The sequence below is a fragment of the Triturus cristatus genome, chromosome 2_1, assembly GCF_964204655.1.
Source record: "Triturus cristatus chromosome 2_1, aTriCri1.1, whole genome shotgun sequence".
Taxonomy (NCBI): domain Eukaryota; kingdom Metazoa; phylum Chordata; class Amphibia; order Caudata; family Salamandridae; genus Triturus; species Triturus cristatus.
Window position 1 is genome coordinate 816,128,484 of NC_140581.1, and position 21,058 is coordinate 816,149,541.

Genomic DNA, 21,058 nt, shown 5'->3' on the forward strand with positions numbered 1-21,058 from the left:
AAAAAGAACAATACCCTGATATCTTCCTGAAACTAACAGGTCTGTCAGAACTCTTTCCCTTGGGCAGCGGTTGATTTCTTCACCAGCGGGCCAAGACGGGTGTCACTACACTAATGCAGGGCTGATCCCCCCCCCTTGCCTCATCGGCTCTCCGTTTCACTAACCCAAGGGCCGTTCTGACAGTATGTCCCGGTACTAGAAAACTCACTTCCGTGGTCGAAGATGATATCGCCTTCCTCCAGAAGTCGCGTGGTCCGGAAAGAGCTCCTCAGTGGCGTTTGGCTCCGCAGCACGACCTGTCTCTGCAGCCAAAATGTCTCGTTGATCGGTCAGCACGGCAGGTTCCACCAATCCGGGCGGCACCTTCCTACAGTGCAGAGAGTGGATCCAATTCTTTCGGTTGGAGACTCGCACAGCCGTCCTCGTTGCGAGGAGGACCTGTTCAGGGCCCACCCATCTCGGTTCCAAGCTGTTTGTTCTGTCGAAGACTTTCACCATGACATGGTCCCCAGGCCGGAGACCATGTCCTTCGCCGGTAGACCGATCAGGGAGCGCCTCTCGGACCTGTTGATGAATAGAAACCAAGTTATCCGTTAACTGTGCCAGATAATCGCTCATCATTACACAAGGTACATCATACACAGCCTTAGGCCTTGGTGGACCCCAAAAGTTCATTGGGCGTCCGAATACGATTTCGTATGGCGTAAGGCCAGTTCGGGAGTGCGGTACTGATCTAATTGACAGTAACGCCAGTGGCAGGGCGTCTGGCCAAGTCAAAGACGTCGAAGCTTGAATTTTGGCGATCTTAAGCTTCAGTGTACCATTATACTTCTCAACTAGGCCTGCAGACTGAGGGTGAAACACGGCGTGGAACTTCTGGGTGATGCCTAGACCCTTCAAGACATACTTTATAACATCCGCTACAAAGTGAGGGCCATTATCACTCCACAGAAGTCTACAAACGCCATATCGGGGGAAAAACTCCTTCAGCAGCAGCTTCGCAGTAGTCATTGCAGTATTGTCTTTCGGAGGGTACGCTTCAACCCATTTGCTGAAGGCGCAAACCACTACCAGAACATACTTCAAATTGTTACAGCGCTCAAGCTGGATGTAATCCATCTGCAGAACCTCGAAGGGTGCAGTGGGTGTCGCAAATCCTCCTGCTGGAGTTCGAGTACCCTTTCCTGGGTTATACCTCAGGCAAATCATACAGGTCTGCACCACCCTCTTTGCCGTGCTAGCAATCTCTGGATGCTCCCAAACTTGGGTAAGCAATTTCACAATTGCGGAAGCTCCAACATGTGCTAGCCCATGTGCCATCTGAACCATAGGTTGTACAAAAGCCGTAGGTAATTTCCATCTATCCATCTGCTTATTCCTCCAGCAGCCTTCATCATCCAACTCTCCCTCGCTAGCCCATTTCTCCCGCTCTTTATCAGAAGCGGTCCTTTGCATTTCTCGCACTTCCTCCTTCGCATCACGCCATCTTTCCACCTGTGACTTTACTACATACATGGCAGTAGCACCGGGCTGCATCGCAGTCTCCCGTGCTATTCGGTCCGCTAAAGCATTCCCTTCTCCAACTCTATCAACTACTTTCCTATGGGCGCTACACTTAACGATGGCAATTTTCTTTGGGTATGTCAATGCGGTTAAAAGATTGTGAACTAACTCTCCATGCATTATCTGTACCCCATGTGACGTTAAAAACCCTCTCTCCTTCCAGAGTAGGCCGAAGTCGTGCGCTACTCCGAAGGCATAGCGGCTATCTGTATAAACATTCACACATAATCCTGTACTGAGCTCACATGCTCGTGTTAATGCTATCAGTTCCGCTGCTTGAGCTGACTTCTGTGGTATGCGTGCTGTCTCCACTATCGTTTGTAATGTGGTAATTGCATACGCTGCTGAAGTCGTACCATCTGGTAGCTTCAGGCATGATCCGTCCACCCACAGTTCTCCATCTACATCTGGAAAGGGCGTATCCTGGAGATCAATACGACCCTTTGTTTGTTCCTCAGTCACAAGAATACAATCATGCGCTTTCCGCGCCTCAGGCTGGGTCTCGGGGTATGGCAATAATGTGGCCGGGTTTAACGTTACGCACCTTTTCAACGTAATATGAGGAGCCAAGAGCGTCAACTCATATCCCGTTAAACGGGCACTGGTCAAATGCTGTGTCTTTGTTTGATTAAGCAGGGCATCAACAGCATGGGGAACTAACACCAACAGCTTATGGGATAACACAATTCCTTCACTTTGGCGTATTGACACAGCTGTCGCCGCAACCGAGCGAAAACACCCTGGTAATGCTCGGGCGACAGGATCAAGTACAGCCGAAAAGTATGCACAAGGGCGTTGCTTATCGCCATGCATCTGCACTAAAACTGATAATGCACATCCATCTTTCTCATGCACATACAGCGAAAAGGGTTTTGCATAATCAGGGGTCCCTAACACTGGTGCTGAACAAAGGGCCTGTCGCAGTTGCTGAAAAGCAGCATCACACTCATCTGACCAAGGGATTGGGATAGGCGTGTCTTTTGTCAAGAGAGCTAGCAATGGCTTAGCTATGTGAGAAAACCCCAATATCCACTGTCTACAAAAAGAAACAAGACCCAAAAATGCACGCACATCCTTCTGCGTGGATGGTCTCGGTGTGTCCAAAATTACTTGAATACGATCCGGTGTGAGTGCACGCCCCTCCTTAGACAAAAGGTGACCCAAATACGTCACCTTTGGTCTACAGAATTGCAATTTCTTCCTAGATACCTTATGATTGTGGGATGCTAAAAAGGAAAGTAAGGATAACGTGCTTTTCTCACACAACTCCAGGGTGTCAGCCGCCAGCAAGATGTCATCGACATATTGAATGAGGGCGACCCCCTCAAGCAGAACAAAAGAATCCAACTGTCGTTTCAAAGCCTGACTGTAAATACTAGGGCTTTCTGTGTAGCCCTGGGGGATCCTACAAAAACGATAAGATCTATTATTTAAAGTGAACCCAAAAAGATATCGACTATCGGGGTGAATGGGAATGGAAAAGAAGGCATTCTTCAAATCAATCACTGAGAACATGGTCGCCGTAGGTGGGACCAAGGTAAGCAACGTCGTGATATCGGAAACCACTGGGTACTGAGGTATCACGATCTTGTTTACCTCTCTCAAATCAATTATAACCCGATAGACCTTAGCATCCGTGTCCTTTTTCAGAATGGGGAGAATCGGGATGTTACAGATATTATAGGGAACTTCTTCCACTACTCCCACTGCGATCAAATCTTGCACAATCTGTATGAGAGCCTCCTCGCCCTCCTGGGAAATACGATACTGCGGGAGGCGTGGTAACACCGCCCCCTCTTGGACACTAATGTGGACCGGAGGAATCACCATTTGTCCCACATCTGTGTCCGAAGTCGCCCATAAAGCGCGAGGGAGGGTAGCTAGCAACGCATCCTCTGATATCGCACACATCCGCTCAGACCGGGGGTAGTTGTCATTTAAGATCACCCTCACACCTTCAGGGGAGCAGCGGATCGTAGCCCTAAAATGCTTTAACATATCAAGGCCCATAATGTTATCCGGTGTGTACGGAGCAAGCAGAAACGGACAGGGCGCAGAAAAAGAATCAACCTTAAATGTAAGGGGCTGTGAAAGAGGGCTTCGGGAGAGTGTACCGTCAAACCCTACCGATGTAACCATTAAGCCGGATGGGGAGCCCCCGGAACCAAGTGCCTAGACAATGCACTACGTGTCGCTCCTGTGTCCACTAGGAACTGATCAGTAGAGCCTAAAACCTCAGCCGATACATAAGGACCCGTCTGATCGACCGGCACCTCAACTGATTCGTACCCCCATCCAACGCATTCCTATGCATGCTGAGAATCATGATATCCCGATCGGTCAATCTCCGACACGTGATACTGATGCTGGCGATCGAAAACATTTGATCTATCTCGGTGCTGCCCAGCAGTGTCAAAACGGACATTATCGTTAGAATTCCCTCTAGAACTCGAGAAACCCCCTCTACCTCTCGGGCCACCCGGAGTATGCCCCTGACGCGAAGCACGCAACACTGGGCAATCCCTGGCCCAATGGCCCGATTGCTTACAATACGCACACTGGTTCCTATTCAAATCAGATCGGCCCGAGGGGGGACCATAAGATCCTCCCCTACCTCTATTACTACCTCGTCGAGGCGGGCCATAGACTTGCGCCAACATCACCTTTGTTTTCAAATCTTTCGATTTCTTTTCCTCCTGGCCCTTTGCTTCTTGCTCCTGACGCTCATAATACTGGGCGATAGTCAGGAGGGCCGTCGGCGTAGCGGAGGACCAGGAACTTTCACTCGCTTTTAGACGGGCCGCAACCGCCGGTAGCAGATTGGCCACATATTTGTCCGCGAAAAGGTGGCGGCCCGTTTCGTCAGTAAGCGACTGGCCACTAAAGTCATGAAACGTTTCTTCGAAGCGCGTGAAAAAATCTGCAACTGACTCGTCAGCTGTCTGTTTACATGCAGTTAACATATTCCAGTCAATCTTTTTAGGGGGGATAATTGTTTTCAACTTAGCCACAATAGCAGCAGGGAGATCTAAAATACTCTGGGGTGGTTTCTGTGCGGGCTTCCTCTCCCTGTCCTCATCCTCAAGCTCAGACCACCGGGCTTTGAAGGCAACTGTATCATCTACCCTTCGGACAGATCGCCACGTATCCGGCGGTAGGATAAGGCCAAAGAACAGGTCTATATCCGCTAAGGTCATGATGCAAGAATTCAGGGCCCCCTCGACTTCTTCGTAGAAGGCCGCTGGATTCTTGCGGGGGTCAGGCAATGCATTCTTTAATGCCATAACATCAGCCCTATGCCACGGAGTATAAACCCAATTATACACGAAATATCCCTTAGCATCGGCGGAGTTAATGTCCGAGCTAGTACCCGCTCCTTTAGGAGGAACATACAAAGGCGCCGCCTCTCGCATTGGTTTAACATGCACTACGTCATCCTTATCTGACAGGGAGGTGGATGGGTGGCCCCCTACTGCAAACGAATCCGACTGCTTCTCCTCCTCTGTTTGTTGGCGCGCTTTTTCTCTGAGGGCCAGCACCTCGTCCCGCAAGGCGAACAGCCGCCGAGCCGCATCAGGAGCCTTAGGGGGAGAAAAAACACCGTTACGCAATGCTTTGGCATCCGAAGACACTTCGTCAGGCTCAAAGACACCGGAACGTTTCCGGAAAGCATCAATCACTTCATCCGCGAAATGACCCAGAAAATACACTTTATCTCTCTCCTGCCACGACCCCCAAGTTTGGAATAATTCCTCCATGGATACCTTGCCCTTAAGTGCACGGAAGGAAATTTGCCGAAGCTCAGCCATCTGCTCGGCCGACAGCATGGACCGCGTGTCTACCTTACCCGAAGCCGGGTCAGAATCTTGCGGCCGCGGAGCGGATGCGCCAACATAAGGGGGCGGAGAGCGATCTAGCAAATAAAAATCATCATCAGCATTATTAAGGACAGGATAAAGTGGCTGCCGAACAACATATTGACCCAAAACTTGCAGCCTACGCTCTTTCTCTTGTCTGTCCGTCTGCTCTCTGTCCTCCCGACGCTTCGCTTCCTGCGCTCGCACATGATCATTCTTCCGCTGTTCTTTATCAAACAGCGCTTTCTCACGCTTCTCTCGCTCACGCACTTCCTTCACCCATAATCGCACACACTCAAACATATCCTGACGAGCACGTCGCTTACACATACACTGTTCCACATACTCAATCTTACGTATATCAAACGATCCATACAAAGGCCATCGCAACTCAGGATCCTTTTTTGTGTATTTCCTCCATACTGTGCTGTACATTATGGAAGAAAGACCATGCTTCACATACATATCCCTATTAGGAGTCCCCTCTGGGGGAGCTGGAGCAGATTCCTCGAGGTTCAACCGGTTTCCGCAACAGCAGCACCACTTACGAAGTGCGCTGAAAGCAGGCATGCTCAGAAATAATGCAAAATATGCAATATTATAAAAAATGGTACTTAATCGTTGCGCCGTTCAAAGTTTACACAGTTCCGGAGAAATCTCTCCACATTACCTGCCTATATGTGTTGCAACGCATATATTTTCACAAAGACAAACCCAAAATATGACTAGTCATCACAAATCAAACTCAAATAGCCAGATCAGGCTTCAAAAACTCGGAGCAAGTACCGTACAACAGTTCTTACCAATCAAGAGTCCAGATTCCAACTGCCAAGCTCCACAATCGCCCAAACGGCTCTCACGGCAGGACCGACAGAAGAGGTCTCAGTCGATGACCGGCGCCACCCAGACGGTCAGCTCGGAAGGGAAGGAAGAAAAACCTCGGGATGCCAGGGCTAAGACGCCGCTGGCAGTGATCACATCCCCGGCCAAACTCCTCACCTTCGTCGCGACCAGTCCTTCGAGCATCCGAGTCGCCGATGAGCCCCACGTGACGGGCGCCAATTGATGAATTCAGGCCCCAGCTAGGCCCGCAAGACACAAGGGTTCGCTCTCCTGTAACGGAATCTATAAGGAAGTTGGCACGGAAACTGCAAAGTACAAAAACAGCATTTATTAACCCTTAAGGGTGGTCCTACAATCCACACAACACTCTTCAGTATTGCATAGAGTAGCACAAAGAACATTCGTACATGGTCCCCTTTTATACACAGTAGAGGGGCTCATAAGTGGGTGGATACAACATGAAGACGAAGAACATTACCATTTATGGTCATTTTCGATACTGAATCAATACATGGGCGGAGCCAACACACTCCTTGAGCCCGCGAACACATGGTCAAGCAAGGCTAACTAATAACAGATGTGGTCAAGTCTGGGCATGCGCCAGATGGACAGAAGGGCTATTTATAGACTGTTACTGGGCAGATTACAAGAGCAACTAACACAGAGGTCGGACTCTCCTCGTGGCGAACACGTGGCAGCATGACAACACAAAATGGAGTCCAAACTTCGGTCAACATAACGGAGAAAACATGATCTGAAGGGAAAGCATTAATGTCTTTGGTAAATGCTTAATCACATTACTGTTTCAAGTTACAACAGGTGAACTACTGGGGCTAATGTTTCTGAGATAAGGTTGGCCAGAAGGGGTGTGTGAAGGAATAGCTGGTTCAGCTTCTAACATGCCTTCGCACTCGCTAATTAAGCTGTTGATACAATCTAAGACGCAATTACCGTCTGGATGTTTTGATGTTTTTCTGACCATTTTCCTTTTCCCCGCTTGTCCACCACCAGTGCCCTCCATGGTTTTTCTCTTCCCCATCGCTCGAACCTCGGGGGACGTGGGCCAAGGCAGATGGGGACTAGCTACAACCTATCCCTTTTCCAACAATGTGTAACAAAGTATCAAAGCAGAGCAATGAAGGTGCAAACTGCCAGCTCAACAAGTAGCCTACAAAGTCCCACGATCAATGGGCTGTAGCCCAGTAGCTAAGTAGTGAGGGGTTAAAGCAAGACAGGGGGATTTACTCTCCAGGCAGCACAAAGCAGGAGGTGCCTAAATACCTCCCCCCCAACAGCTAGGTCTGCTTTTAAAACAAGAAAAGAGAGCTGCCACAAGGAAATGGCTCGTTTGGGCGGGAACTGGACCCTGAAAATGGTGGAAATTAAAACAAGCACGAGCGTCAATGGTTTGTAACAGTAACGTAGAGTGGGTCAGTAGACAGTCCCAGTTTGCTTGTGATCAGGGAAATACAGGTCCAGATCTTGCCCAAAGCCAACTGGTAAAAGGGGATGAGAAAAAAGGGCACAGTATCTCAGATGTCAGGTGTCGATATGCAATGGGCTACGGGCAGCCAGGTGTAAGAGGGATGGCCCTGCCCTGCCTCTTCCTGGCAATGACAGGCAACGACTGGCCCGTCCTTGGGCCGGGCAGCCCACGTGCGTCCAGCGCTGCGGGGAATGAGGCAGCGCTTTGAGTGTGTTTTTGGCGCCTCCCCCTCGTCAGCAGCAGCGGGAAGGAGTCCGGTTACACCCTGGGACTTGTAGTCCCACCAGGGTGAGCAGCGGGCTTGCAGTGATGCAGGAGGCAAATAGAAGGTGCGCCCTGGGATTGGAGTCCCACCAGGGGGATACAGCAAGGTGATAAGTGCCAACAAAGTGGCCCGACAAGAGCCTCAGCAAGAAACAGCAGCCTGCACTGCTGGGGATGAGGCAGCGCTTTGAATGAGTCGTTGGCGCCTCCCCTTCAACAGTGGCAGTGGGAAGGAGTTTGGTTACACCCTGGGACTTGAAGTCCTACCAGGGTGAGCAGTGGGCTTGCAGTGATGCAGGTGGCAAACAGAAGGTGCACTTTGGGACTGGAGTCCCACCTGATGATACAGCAAGGTGGTAAGTGCCCCCAAAGCAGCCTGACAAGAGCCCCAGCAAAAAAAAGCGTTCCGCGCCGTGTGGGATGAGGCAGCGCTTTGAGCACGTTGTTTGCGCCTACCCCTCGTCAGCGACAGCGGGAAGGAGTCGAGTTACACCCTGGGACTTTTAGTTCCACCACGGTGACCAGCAGGCTTGCAGTGATGCAGGCAGCAAACAGAAGGTGGACACTGGGTCCATGATATTCCTGTTTCCGATATTCTGTCTATTTACCCTACTGGTCAACATGACTCCAACCTCACTGATGCAACTCTTTGAATAAATGAGTGCCTATTGCATTCATTGGAAGAAGTTGAACCCTTATCTATGAGCAAAGATAAATATAATAAAAGAGTCTTGACTATTTTTAATAGTCTGTCATGAGGTGTCCTTAGAAATGATCTAGAAATGTGATCATATTCACAAAGCATTAATTTTGGAGGGATTGGGAGCATCTGACCATCTCTATGAAATGGCAAATGCTTTCCTGAATAAAGTACACTTTGGGTACTGTTAGTGCACGTGTGTATTTAAATCAAAAATATGCATTAATAATAATGTGCAAAGCAATTAACCTGCACCTGAGTTCACATGCGTATACATACTGCCATGGAAGGAACTATTGTAGTTGTAACAAATTTGCTATGACCATATTAAAGTGTGTTTTTATGACTTAGTCTAACTAGGCCTCAAGTAGGCTTCTGCACCATCTTGTCCAAAATGGATGTCACATCAGCATGTTTATAGCTCTACTTGACTCTATGTGAAGTAAGATGTAGATTTGTTTATTTTTTAATGATACTCTTTTTGAAGAAAGCTTGCTAGAGTTTTAGTAACATATTTTCAAGGTGCTTATGCTACCGCGATATTTCATTCATTCACAATGGTTCACTGTTGTGTATGTAATTGGTTTGTTCTGACTTCTCCAGATGACATTAGGTCAGAAGGGACGAATCAATATGCATGTAGTGGGTAAATGCTAAAATGATAGAGTTATATGAGGAATCATAATACTGTAAACTGATTTGTTGAAAATGCAATTCTTTGCTCACACAATGATGATTTTGCAGTTTCAATGCTTTCTCAGGGAGTAACTGGCAATATATAAACCTTTGTATCTTGGGGTGAGTCAGTTCATTTTGGTCTCTACTAGGGATGCTTATTAATTTCTTACAAATTTTGCTGCACATTTGAGACATAGGGGCCAATTACAATGGAGGTCAGAAAGCCTCCAACCTTTGGTCGGAGGCTTTCTGACCCCCATCGTTGGCTTCAATTCCGCCCGGCTGATTATGTATCAGCTGGTGGGAATTGAAACCAACCGTTGAGACCTTGACTGACTCTTTTATTGTGTTTGTGACCTTATTACAAGTGGTAGGTTCATACTTATTACTACTAATAAATCACTTTCCAACACCTGTGGTTGCCCTCTGGTAGCTTGGCACAGAGCACTCAGGCTTATCTAAAGAGACAATGTGCAAAGTATTTGTGCACATTGACATGCACATAACACAATGAAAACGCCATAAAAATACTCCACACAAGGTTAGAAAAATGAATGCCAAATTTAAGATTAAAACATGACCAAAACAACAAAAATCCTATAAGTAAAACTAGGTATGGATTATTTAGGATTCATAAAGCATCAACCGGAGATATCTGGTGGCACTAGACCTGGGTAAATTCAAAGTTCAGGCCAACCCCGATGGAGGATGGGCCAGCTACAGGACTCACGCAGGTCCTGCTGAAAAGTACCTTTGATAGAGGAAGCGTTGATGTTGAAGACTCGATGTGAAGAGCAGAGAAGGCGATGCGTCATTGTCAATCCCATAGATGGAGGCGATGCATAGGTTCCAATCCTTGCAGTCGAATGAAGGCTTTGTCGATGAACCACTTTACAAAGCAGGCGATGTGTCATTGTCACGCCACACTCTCAGTGGTAGCCGAGCAATGCGTTTTTTGAAGGAATGTAATCAAGTAGCAGCTTTGTCGATGCTAAAGGGATATGCATCAGTTCTGATCGGTGCAAAACCACTGATGCATGATTTCTGCTGGATCAGTACATGAAAAAGTCACTTCCAAGGGCCCATGAATTGTTTGGCACCACTTGGCAAGGCAGTACTCACAGATGGCAGAATTGAAGTGCAGTTCCAGGGTTGGAGGAAGTTTTTGATGGCCCTGAGACGTCAGAACAGGGGGCATGCCAGCAAGCCCTTGGAGTCACTCTGGTTCCAAGTGAGATGGGTCCAGTCCTTTTCCTCAGGAGGGCAGAGGGCAGCAGCAGCAACCAACAGGCAGAACAGCAGAGCAGAAAAGCAGTCCTTCCAGAGTACAGTGTTATAGTCCTTGTTGCAGCATGGCAGTCCTTCTTCCTGACAGATTTTGTCACAGGTCCAGTAGTGTACAGACTTTGTAGGGTCAGTGACCCAGTACTTATAACCAGTTGTGCATTTGAAGTGGGGATGGCTTCAAAGAAAGGTCTTTGAAGTGCACAAGAGCCCTTTCTTCCCAGTCCTGGTTCCAGACTATCAGTAGGGGAAAATCAGCCCTGTGTGTGGGGACAGGACACTACCTATTCAGTTATAAATGTCAACTCCTCCTTTCCTGCCCAGGAAGGGCCATCAGAATGCAGAGGAGTGTTCATACACACCTAACCTTCCTGTGTTTGTGGCTGTCTAGAGGAAATGCACAAAGTGAACCTGTCACCCATCCCAGGTGTATTGGGGAAATGCTGCAGACATTCAGAGCAGTAAGAGAATAGAAATGCTCACTTTCTAAAATTGCCGTTTCTAAAATAATAATGTTTAATCCAACCTTACTTGTAAAGAGGATTTATCATTCCCAAAGCAGAGATATAAAACATGACACAACTAAACATTTTGAATCAGGAATTACAGCTTAAAAGTATATTAAGGAATTCCCAATGTCAATCTATGAGAGGAGTCAGCCTCATAGTAGTGAAAAATTGATTTAGGTGTTTTTCACTTCCAGGATGTGCAAAACTTAAAAGTACATGTCCTACCTTTTACTTACACAGCACCCTACCCTATGGGTACTTAGGGCATTTTTTAGGGGTGACTTATTGGTAATAAAAGTGGTGTTTAAGACTTGGCAGAGGGATTTAAATGCCAAATCAAAATGGCATTAAACTGCACACACAGGTCCTGCAGTGGCAGGCTTGAGACAGGTTTGAAAAACTACTTGTGTGGGTGGAACAATCAGTGCTTCAAGTCCACTAATAGCATATAATTTACAGGCTCTGGGTATATGGTATACCACTTTTCAAAGGACTTACAAAGAAATTAAATATGCCAATTGTGTAAACACCAATGTTATCATGTTTTAGGGAAGAAACACGTGCACTTTAGCACTGGTCAGCAGTGGTACTAAGAGTCCTAAGGCCAAAAAAAGATATTGGAAAAAGAGGAGGTAAGCAAGCAAAATGTTCAAAGGAAGACCACCCTATTGATGACAGGTCTAACACATGTCCACCCAGCTGAAAGTAGGGAGATCTACCCATCCTCTAGGAAATTCTCATTACTAAGGCGGAAAGAAATGGATAGACCACCAGCATTGGCGTGGTCTACCCCTGGTCTGTGTTTCACCTTGCATTCCATACCCTGTAGAGAGATGGACCACCTCAACAGTTTGGGATTCTTACCCCACATTTGCATGGGCCAACTGAAGGGCCTGAGGTCAGTCTGAATCAGGAATTGAATACCACTTAGGTATGGCCTCAGATTCTTCAGTGCCCAGACCACATCAAAATCTTCTTTTTTTAGCACACCTCCTTTTCTCCCTGGGGAAAAACCTCCTGGCGATGAAGTTTACAGGTTGGGCTAAGCCCTCTTCATTAAGCTGTGGTAGTACTGTTCCATGCCATGTTCTGAGGTAGCTGTTTGAACGATAAACTCCTTTGAGAAGTTAGAGGCCATGAGCACAGGGACTGTGCACATGGCCAGCTTAAGTAAGCAAATGCTTTTTGGCATGCCTTTATCTAAATCACATTTCTGATTTGCTTCTTAGAAGTCAGCTCTGTCAAGGGGGTAACAATGATACCATATCCCTTGACAAGCCTCTTGTAGTACCCGGTGAGGCCCAAGAATGTTCTAATCTCAGTCTGGGTTTTGGGGCTCCCAAGCCATGATGGTCTATATCTTTTTTAACCAATTTTATTGATTTTGAAAGCAGTGCAGAAAAGTCAACCAGGAGAAGTCACAGAATGGCTTTGGCTAAACTTCTTTTTATGGAGATAATATCGTAGTATGGCCTGCCTTCGTCTATTTAGATGGATCATAGAACTCATTTTGAAAATAAGGCTCACAAATTGTTGTTTACTGCTCTTCAGATTGAGGAGAAGTTCCACCATAGGTATCGACCCCAAGCGTCAGGAGTTGTTGCCAGAGTGGGTATTTTTGCATCACAATTGTCAAGCATAATCGTTAAATAAACCTCTCCGTTGGTCGTATGGGCCTTTGTTAGACGTAAAGGAAATAATATCAGGGGCAATCATTTACATCAATAATCATAAACAGTGAAGCCCTAAGACTTCAGAAAAGGGGGCAAGTGGGCAAGCCTTTGGTGTCACTCTGGGTTCAAGTGACATGGGTGTAGTCATTTTCCTCAGTAGGGCAGAGGGCATAAGGCAACAGGCAGCAAAGCACAGCAGAAAAGCAGTCCTTCCAAAGCAAAATTCCAGAAGATTGTCAGTCCTTGTAGCAGCACAGCAGACCTTCTTCCTGGCAGAGTCCTTCACAGATGCAGTAGTGTACTAAGAAGGGTCTTTGAAGTGCACAGAAGCCTTTTCTTGCCAGACTATTAGTAGGGGGTAATAAGCTGCCCTTTCTGTGGGGACAGGATACTACCTATTCAGTTGAAAATGTAAACCTAACCTTCCTGTGTTTGTGGCTGTCTAGAGGGAATACACAAAGTGAAGCTGACACCCATCCCAGACATGTATTGGAGACAAGATGCAGACACACAGAGCAGTAAGAGCAGAGGAATGCCCACTTTCTAAAAGTAGCATTTCTAAAACAGTAATGGTAAATCCATGTTTACCAGTAAAGAGGATTTATCATTACAATTCCAATGACATAAAACAAGATAGAGCAACTCCTTTCCCATCAGGAATTACATCTTAAAAGTATATTAAGGAAATCCCAATTTTAACCTCTGAGAGAAGTAGGCCTCAGAGTAGTGACATTTGTTTTAACTGTATTTCACTACCAGGGCATGCAAAACTTAAAAGTACATGCTCTACCTTTTACTTACAGATCACCCAGCCCTATTAGCCACCAAGGGCCTACCTTATGTGTAAAAAAAGGGGCATTTAAGGCTTGCCAAAGGGTTTTAAATGTGAAGTCAAAGCAGCAGTAAACTGCACACACGGTCTTGCAGTGGCAGGAGTGAGACAGGTTTGAAAAGCTACATGTGTGGGTGGCACAGTCAGTGCTGCAGGCCATCTAGTTGCATTACATTTACAGGCTCTGGGCCTATGGTATACCCATTTATAGGGGACTTACAAGTACATTAAATATGCCAATTGTTTATACACCAATGTTACCATGTTTTAGGGGAGAAGCACATGCACTTTAGCACTGGTCAGCAGTGGTAAAGTGGTCAGAGTACTAAGACCAGTAAAACAATATAGCAAAAAGAGGAGGTAAGCAGGTAAAATGTTTGGGGGAAGACCACCCTAAGGATGAAAGGTGTAACACAGAGAAAAAAGCATTGTGATTATTAGTAGGGTGGAATGAATTGTGAGTGCTTTTGGGTGATGGTGGTATTTTGAAGATGCAAATCCCACAGTAATAGGTAGTTGAGGTGGAGATTTGTGTTGAGCCATGAATCTTTATACTTCATGGAGATCTTTAGTTTTGTGCTGTTGATTCTAAAGGTTTTGATTTTGTTTTTTGCTGGTTAAAGTAATCAGATGCAATATTTTAATACATTTGTCTACAAATTGTAGAGTGATTTGCACGGTGCCAAATTCACAATGGTTAGGGATTCCTCTGAATTACACAGTTTCCTTCTAAATTTTATGTGCCTAATTTTGGTTAGTGTCACATGCTATTTGGTGCACGAGAGTAAGCACAATCTAGGATGAGGAGGATTATGACTGGACGTGTCAAGAATCAGTCCAGGTCCAAACACTCCTCAGGATTCGGGCGACGCTATATGGGGTCCACCTCTCAACGTCACCAACTTCCTGCACTAAAGGCACGGAAGACTGGAGCAATCGAGCGAGGGAAGGGAAGGATGGGAACAGCGGGGAGTAGAACCTGTAAAGAAAAGTTAACATACAAACCAAAACATAACACAATGCAAGCCAAAATACCTACTCTCAGTACTTCTCGCTACTTTGTACAGTTATGATGATGAGCTTCCTTATTTCCTCATAAACACTCATACCATCACTCATGTCGTAACCATACACAACTTGTATCAGCTGACAAAGCAATAGAAGACCCATTAAGTCTGGGTTATATCTTTGTACACCTTTTGATAAGAGAGAGGATTGGCGGTCACCTTCTCTGTTCGTGATTGAGGGAAGGTTCTAAACGTAATCAGTGGAGCCTAACAGGACTCTAGGTCTGTGCAAGTACACAGAAGGCAGTACCTCAGAGAGCAGGGCCCCCCGTCTGTAATTCTTTGGTGGGTTTTGTTTTATTGTCTCTGCAATGTTATAGCACAAAGTCTGCTGGATGTTCACTCCAGCGTTAACCCCGAAATGAAGTAATAATGACACCCCACCTGTCTATGCACCAGAAATCTCCTCTAAGCTAAGTAGTCGACTTTGCACTGATGCCGAACACTAATAGACATAGGTCTTACTCCAGACCAATTACGGGTGATTTCTATGACAAGAAAAACTGCAAATGGCCAGCCGGCCATGGACGCCTTTAAGTTGCACAAATGTTTGTTCCTTTACGACTAAGACACACCCCCACGTCGGATACTTGCTGTTTGCCGGTTTAGTGACTCCGCCGGGGTCGCGGGTATCTCGGAACCCTCCTGCGAGTAGTGCGGTAGTCGCCGCTGATCCTGTGATGGCATCCAAGCCCACAGTCTCGCCGCATGGAAACCCAGGATACGGAAACAGCTCTCTAATCTTCTTGGTCTCAGTCCTCGATATTCGGAATGCCGAAGCTCTCGGCCAAAGGGTGCAGCAATCCCCGCGTCTCACTCCAATACCGCGGGAAAGAGTTTTACGGGACGCCGCCCGTCTGTTCTGGAAATCGTTAATTAGGCACAACGTCGTGCGTGCATTCCGGGCGTTTTATGCCCGTGGCTCCTCCCATGCTACACATGGGATTCTGGGACCGTAGTCTCGGCAGGCGCTCCGCATACAGATCCTGACAGTAGGTCCCCCGCCAGGCGCCTCCTAGAACCCGGTTTATCCGGGTATTTTCCATAGAAAACCTTGAGTTTGGCCGGCGCATGTACGTGGACACTGGGCACCCACGAATCCTGCTCAGCCGAGTACCCCTTCCAGGAGATCAGATACCACAATTTCCCTCCCCTGAACTTTGAATCCACCACGCGTTGAACCTCATATTCCTGACCGACGTCCGTGGAAACCGCAGGGGGAGGTTTGCGCACTCCTTTTGCCGGTTTTAGAAGGCTACAGTGGAACACTGGGTGAATACACAATGATCCTGGAAGCCGGAGTTTATAAGCCACCGGATTCACCTGTTTGAGCACTCGATAAGGGCCGATGTATCGTGGGTGGAAAACACTTCGCAACTTAAAATGGAAATTCTTCGTGGACAACCACACCCTTTCCCCTTTTTTGTACTGCGGGCCCTCCGCCCTGTGTTTATCCGCCCAGTTTTTATACCGAATCTTGGCCTCCACCAAGTGTCTCTGTACTCTGGAGTGACCTTGACGCACCTTTCTCATGTGTTCTTGTAGTGAAGGCTGATTCAGAACCCTGCCCGGCATGACGAATGGCAAAATTCTAGCGTCATACCCGAAGTTGGCCCTGAAAGGCGAAACACCGATGGAGCTGTGGGAGGAGTTGTTATATGCCAATTCTGCCATCCATAACAGGGCCACCCAGGATTCGTGAGCACTTTCAGCATAACATCGCAGATATTTCTTTACCGTTTGGTTTAACCTTTCGGTTTGTCCATCAGTCTGGGGGTGGAAACTGGAGGACAACACCGAGTCGATCTGCAGAGCCTTACACCACCCTTGCCAGAAGCGTGCCACAAACTGAGGGCCTCTGTCGGACACAATAACTTGCGGAATTCCATGCATCTTCACTATGTTTTGTAACAACAGTTGAGCTGTTTGTCCAGCGGTAGGCAGTGTCTTGCACGGAATAAAGTGGCCCATCTTGGTGAGGCTGTCGATAACCACCAGAATGGCCGAATGCCCTTGATCCACCGGGAGGCCTGTGATAAAATCCAGGCTGATATTTTGCCATGGGGCCTGGGGTGTTGGTAAGGGAACCAGTTTGCCTCTGCGGGTGGTTGTGTCTGTCTTCCCCCTTGCGCAATCCTCACACCTCGACACCCACTTCTTTACGTCTTGGACTAGGGATTTCCCCAAAAAATATCTTTGCACCAAATGCGCGGTCTTTAGAATGCCCGGATGCCCGGCCATAGGAGAGTTGTGGCACCACTCAAAGGCTCGTCTTCTAAGGGCGTGTGTGGGTAGGAACAATGTCTTGTTCTGGAACGGCAGCCCTCCCTGGATCTTACGTGCCGGGCATTTGTCCGCCCAACTGCTCCAAGCCTCCTGACTCCTGTTCGTTCGTATGCTTTCCAAATACTCTTCTGCTCGTATGGCGCATATTACCTTGGACGGCGGTATAATAGCCTCTTTCAGATCTTCCTCGTTGCCTTCAACTGCCATTACTCGGGATAGAGAGTCGGCTTTTCGATTGTCTACCCCAGGGCGGAAGGTAATGATGAAATTATACCCCTCAAAGAAAAGCATCCACCTCATCTGTCTTGGTGACAGACGCCTGGCGGTTCGTAAATACTGTAAATTCCGATGATCGGAATATACCGTTACCGGGAACCTGGCCCCCCATAGATACGGGCGCCGTTCCTGGAACGCCTTTTTAATAGAGAGGAGTTCTTTTTCCGCAATGTTATAATTCCTCTCGGCCGGTAACAGCTTCTGTGAAAGATAGGCCACCGGGTGCAGCTGACCTGTGTGTTTGTCTCTATGTGAAAGGATGGCCCCTATCGCTTCATTAGACGCATCTGCCTCAACTATGAAAGGCACATCCAATTGTGGGTGCCGCAAGACCGGTGCAGAGGTAAACGCCTCCTTCAGATAGTCAAAGGCTTGGTTAGCTTCGGTGGTCCAGGCGAATGCCACGCCCTTTCTGAGCAGACGTGTAATAGGAATGGCCCGTTGGGAGAAACCTTGTATAAATCTCCGATAGTAATTAGAAAACCCCAGGAAGCACTGTACATCCCTCACATTTTGGGGAACCGGCCACTCCTGTACCGCCTGAACCTTTCGCTCTGACATACTCATACCATCCGGACGGAGTATCACTCCCAAAAATTCCACTTCCGTCACCCCAAACTCGCACTTGCTCAGTTTGCAAAATAGCCTGTGCTTTCTTAACTCCTTTAATACCTGTGACACATGTTCCTGGTGATTAGTGACCGACTCAGAATAAATCAATATGTCGTCGATATAGACGACTACTGTTCTATCTACGAAGTCTTTAAGAACGTCATTCAAGAAGTACTGGAATGCTGCCGGGGCGTTACACAACCCGAACGGCATTACCAGATACTCAAACAGACCATAGTGGGTTTTAAACGCGGTCTTCCACTCGTCCCCTCTACGAATGCATACCAGATGGTACGCCCTGTGCAGATCCAACCGCGTGTAGATCCTTGCTTCCTGTACTTGATCCAAAAGGACCGGGATAAGGGGTAGCGGATACCGGTTACGAACGGTGTTTTTGTTGAGCATGCGATAGTCACAGCAGGCTCTCAAATCCCCATTAGCCTTCGCAATAAAGAACAACGGCGAGGCTGCTGGCGAGCGAGACGGGCGAATGAAACCTATCTCCAAAAAATGATCTAGATACTCTCGTAGATGTTTCGTTTCCGGTTCCGATAGAGCATAGACCCTACACGTAGGGATCACTGCTCCTTCAACCAAATCAATCTGGCAGTCATACGGACGATGTGGAGGAAGGGACTCGGCCTGTTCCTTGCTAAATACGTCTGAAAATCTCCGGTATTCATCGGGTACGCTAATGTTCTTTTCGGCTGCCGTGGCTGCTACCCACTTGTGTGCCACTGCTGTGGCCCCCGAACTCCCTCCTACCAACATATGTTCCTGACATTCCTCAGACAAGAACTGAACGGTTCGACCTCTCCAATCGATGGTGGGATTGTGAAGGCTGAACCAGGGCATCCCCAATATTATCTCGTACTGTGGAGCATCTATAATATTCAATGCCAAGAAGTCGATATGGCACATCTCACCTGCTTTACATGTTAACCTTAGTAGTTCGGTTTGTTCTAGGAGTAAACCTGAAGTGAGAGGTTTGCCATCCACCGCTAACACTTCTTCTTGTATTTTCCTAGCGATCTTTCCTATCGCTAATCTGTCCACCAGTCCACTATGGATGAAATTACCTGTTGCCCCTGAATCCAACATGGCTTTGATCTGAAAAGTTTGTCGACTGGTATCCAGCCACATGATCAGTTCGAAATGTTTTTCGACATCACCCTGTTGAGTGGTTGCCAGGGACGGAATCGTCCACTTGTGTACCTCTGCATCTTCGGAGTCTTCACCACCCTTTGGGGAACAGTTTCCTCCCGCCACTGTGGCAATAGCCTTTTTATTCCTATAACTCCCCCCAGGTCTTTTGGGACGGGTGTTGTAAATTGAAACAACAATGTGATTAAGCATTTACTAAAGACATTAATTCCCTTACTTTAGATCATGTTTTCTCTGTTATGTTGACCGAAGTTCAGACTCCATTTTGTATTGCCATGCTTCCACGTGTTCCCCACGAGAAGAGTCCAACCTCTGTGTTAGTTGCTCTTGTAATCTGCCTAGTAACAGTCTATAAATAGCTCCTTTGTCCATCTGGCGCATGCCCAGACTTGACCACATCTGTTATCAGTTAGCCTTGCTTGACCATGTTTTCGCGGGCTCAAGGAGTGTGTTAGCTCCGCCCACATATTGATTCAGTATCGAAAATGACCATAAATGGTAATGTTCTTTGGCCTCATGTTGTATCCACCCACTTATGAGCCCCTCTATTGTGTATAAAAGGGGACCATGTACGCAAGTTCTTTGTGCTACTCTATGCAATACTGAAGAGTGTTGTGTGGATTGTAGGACCACCCTTAAGGGTTAATAAATGCTGTCTTTGTACTTTGCAGTTTCCGTGCCAACTTCCTTATAGATTCCATTACAGGAGAGCGAACCCTTGTGTCCTGCGGGCCTAGCTGGGGCTTGTATTCATCAATTGGCGCCCGTCACGTGGGGCTCATCGGCGACTCGGATGCTCGAAGGACTGGTCGCGACGAAGGTAAGGAATTTGGCCGGGGACGTGATCACTGCCAGCGGCGTCTTAGTCCTGGCATCCCGAGGTTCTTCTTCCTTCCCTTCCGAGCTGACCGTCTGGGTGGCGCCGGTCCTCGACTGAGACCTCTTCTGTCGGTCTTGCCGTGAAAGCCGTTTGGGCGATTTTGGAGCTTGGCAGTTGGAATCTGGACTCTTGATTGGTAAGAACCGGTGTACGGTACTTGCTCCGAGTTTTTGAAGCCTGGTCCGGCTATTTGAGTTTGGTTTGTGATGACTAGTCATGTTTTGTATTTGTCATTGTGAAAATATATGCGTTGCAACACATATAGGCAGGTAATGTGGAGAGATTTCTCCGGAGCTGTGTAACTTTGAACGGCGCAACGATTAAGTGCCATTTTCTTTATAATATTGCACATTTTGCATTATTTCTGAACATGCCTGCTTTTAGCGCACTCCGTAAGTGGTGTTGCTGCTTTGGAAACCGGTTGAACCTCGAGGAATCTGCTCCAGCTCCCCCAGAGGGGACTCCTAATAGGGATATGTATGTGAAGCATGGTCTTTCTTCCATAATGTACAGCACAGTATGGAGGAAATATACTAAAAAAGATCCTGAGTTACGATGGCCTTTGTATGGATCGTTTGATATACGTAAGATTGAGTATGTGGAACAGTGTATGTGTAAGCGGCGTGCTCGTCAGGATATGTTTGAGTGTGTGCGGTTGTGGGTGAAGGAGGTGCGTGAGCGAGAGAAGCGTGAGAAAGCGCTGTTTGATAAAGAACAACGGAAGAATGATCATGTGCGAGCACAGGAAGCGAGGCGTCGGGAGGACAGAGAACAGACGGAGAGGCAAGAGAAAGAGCGTAGGCTGCAAGTCGCGGGTCAATATGCTGTTCGGCAGCCACTTTATCCTGTCCTTAATAATCTTGATGATGATTTTTATTTACTAGATCGCTCTCCGCCCCCTTATGTTGGCACATCTGCTCCGATGCCACAAGATTCTGTCCCGGGTCCGGGTAAGGTAGATACGCGGTCCATGCTATCGGCTGAGCAAATGGCTGAGCTTCGGCAAATTTCCTTCCGTGCACTTGAGGGCAAGGTGTCCGTGGATGAATTATTCCATACTTGGGGGCCGTGGCAGGATAGAGAG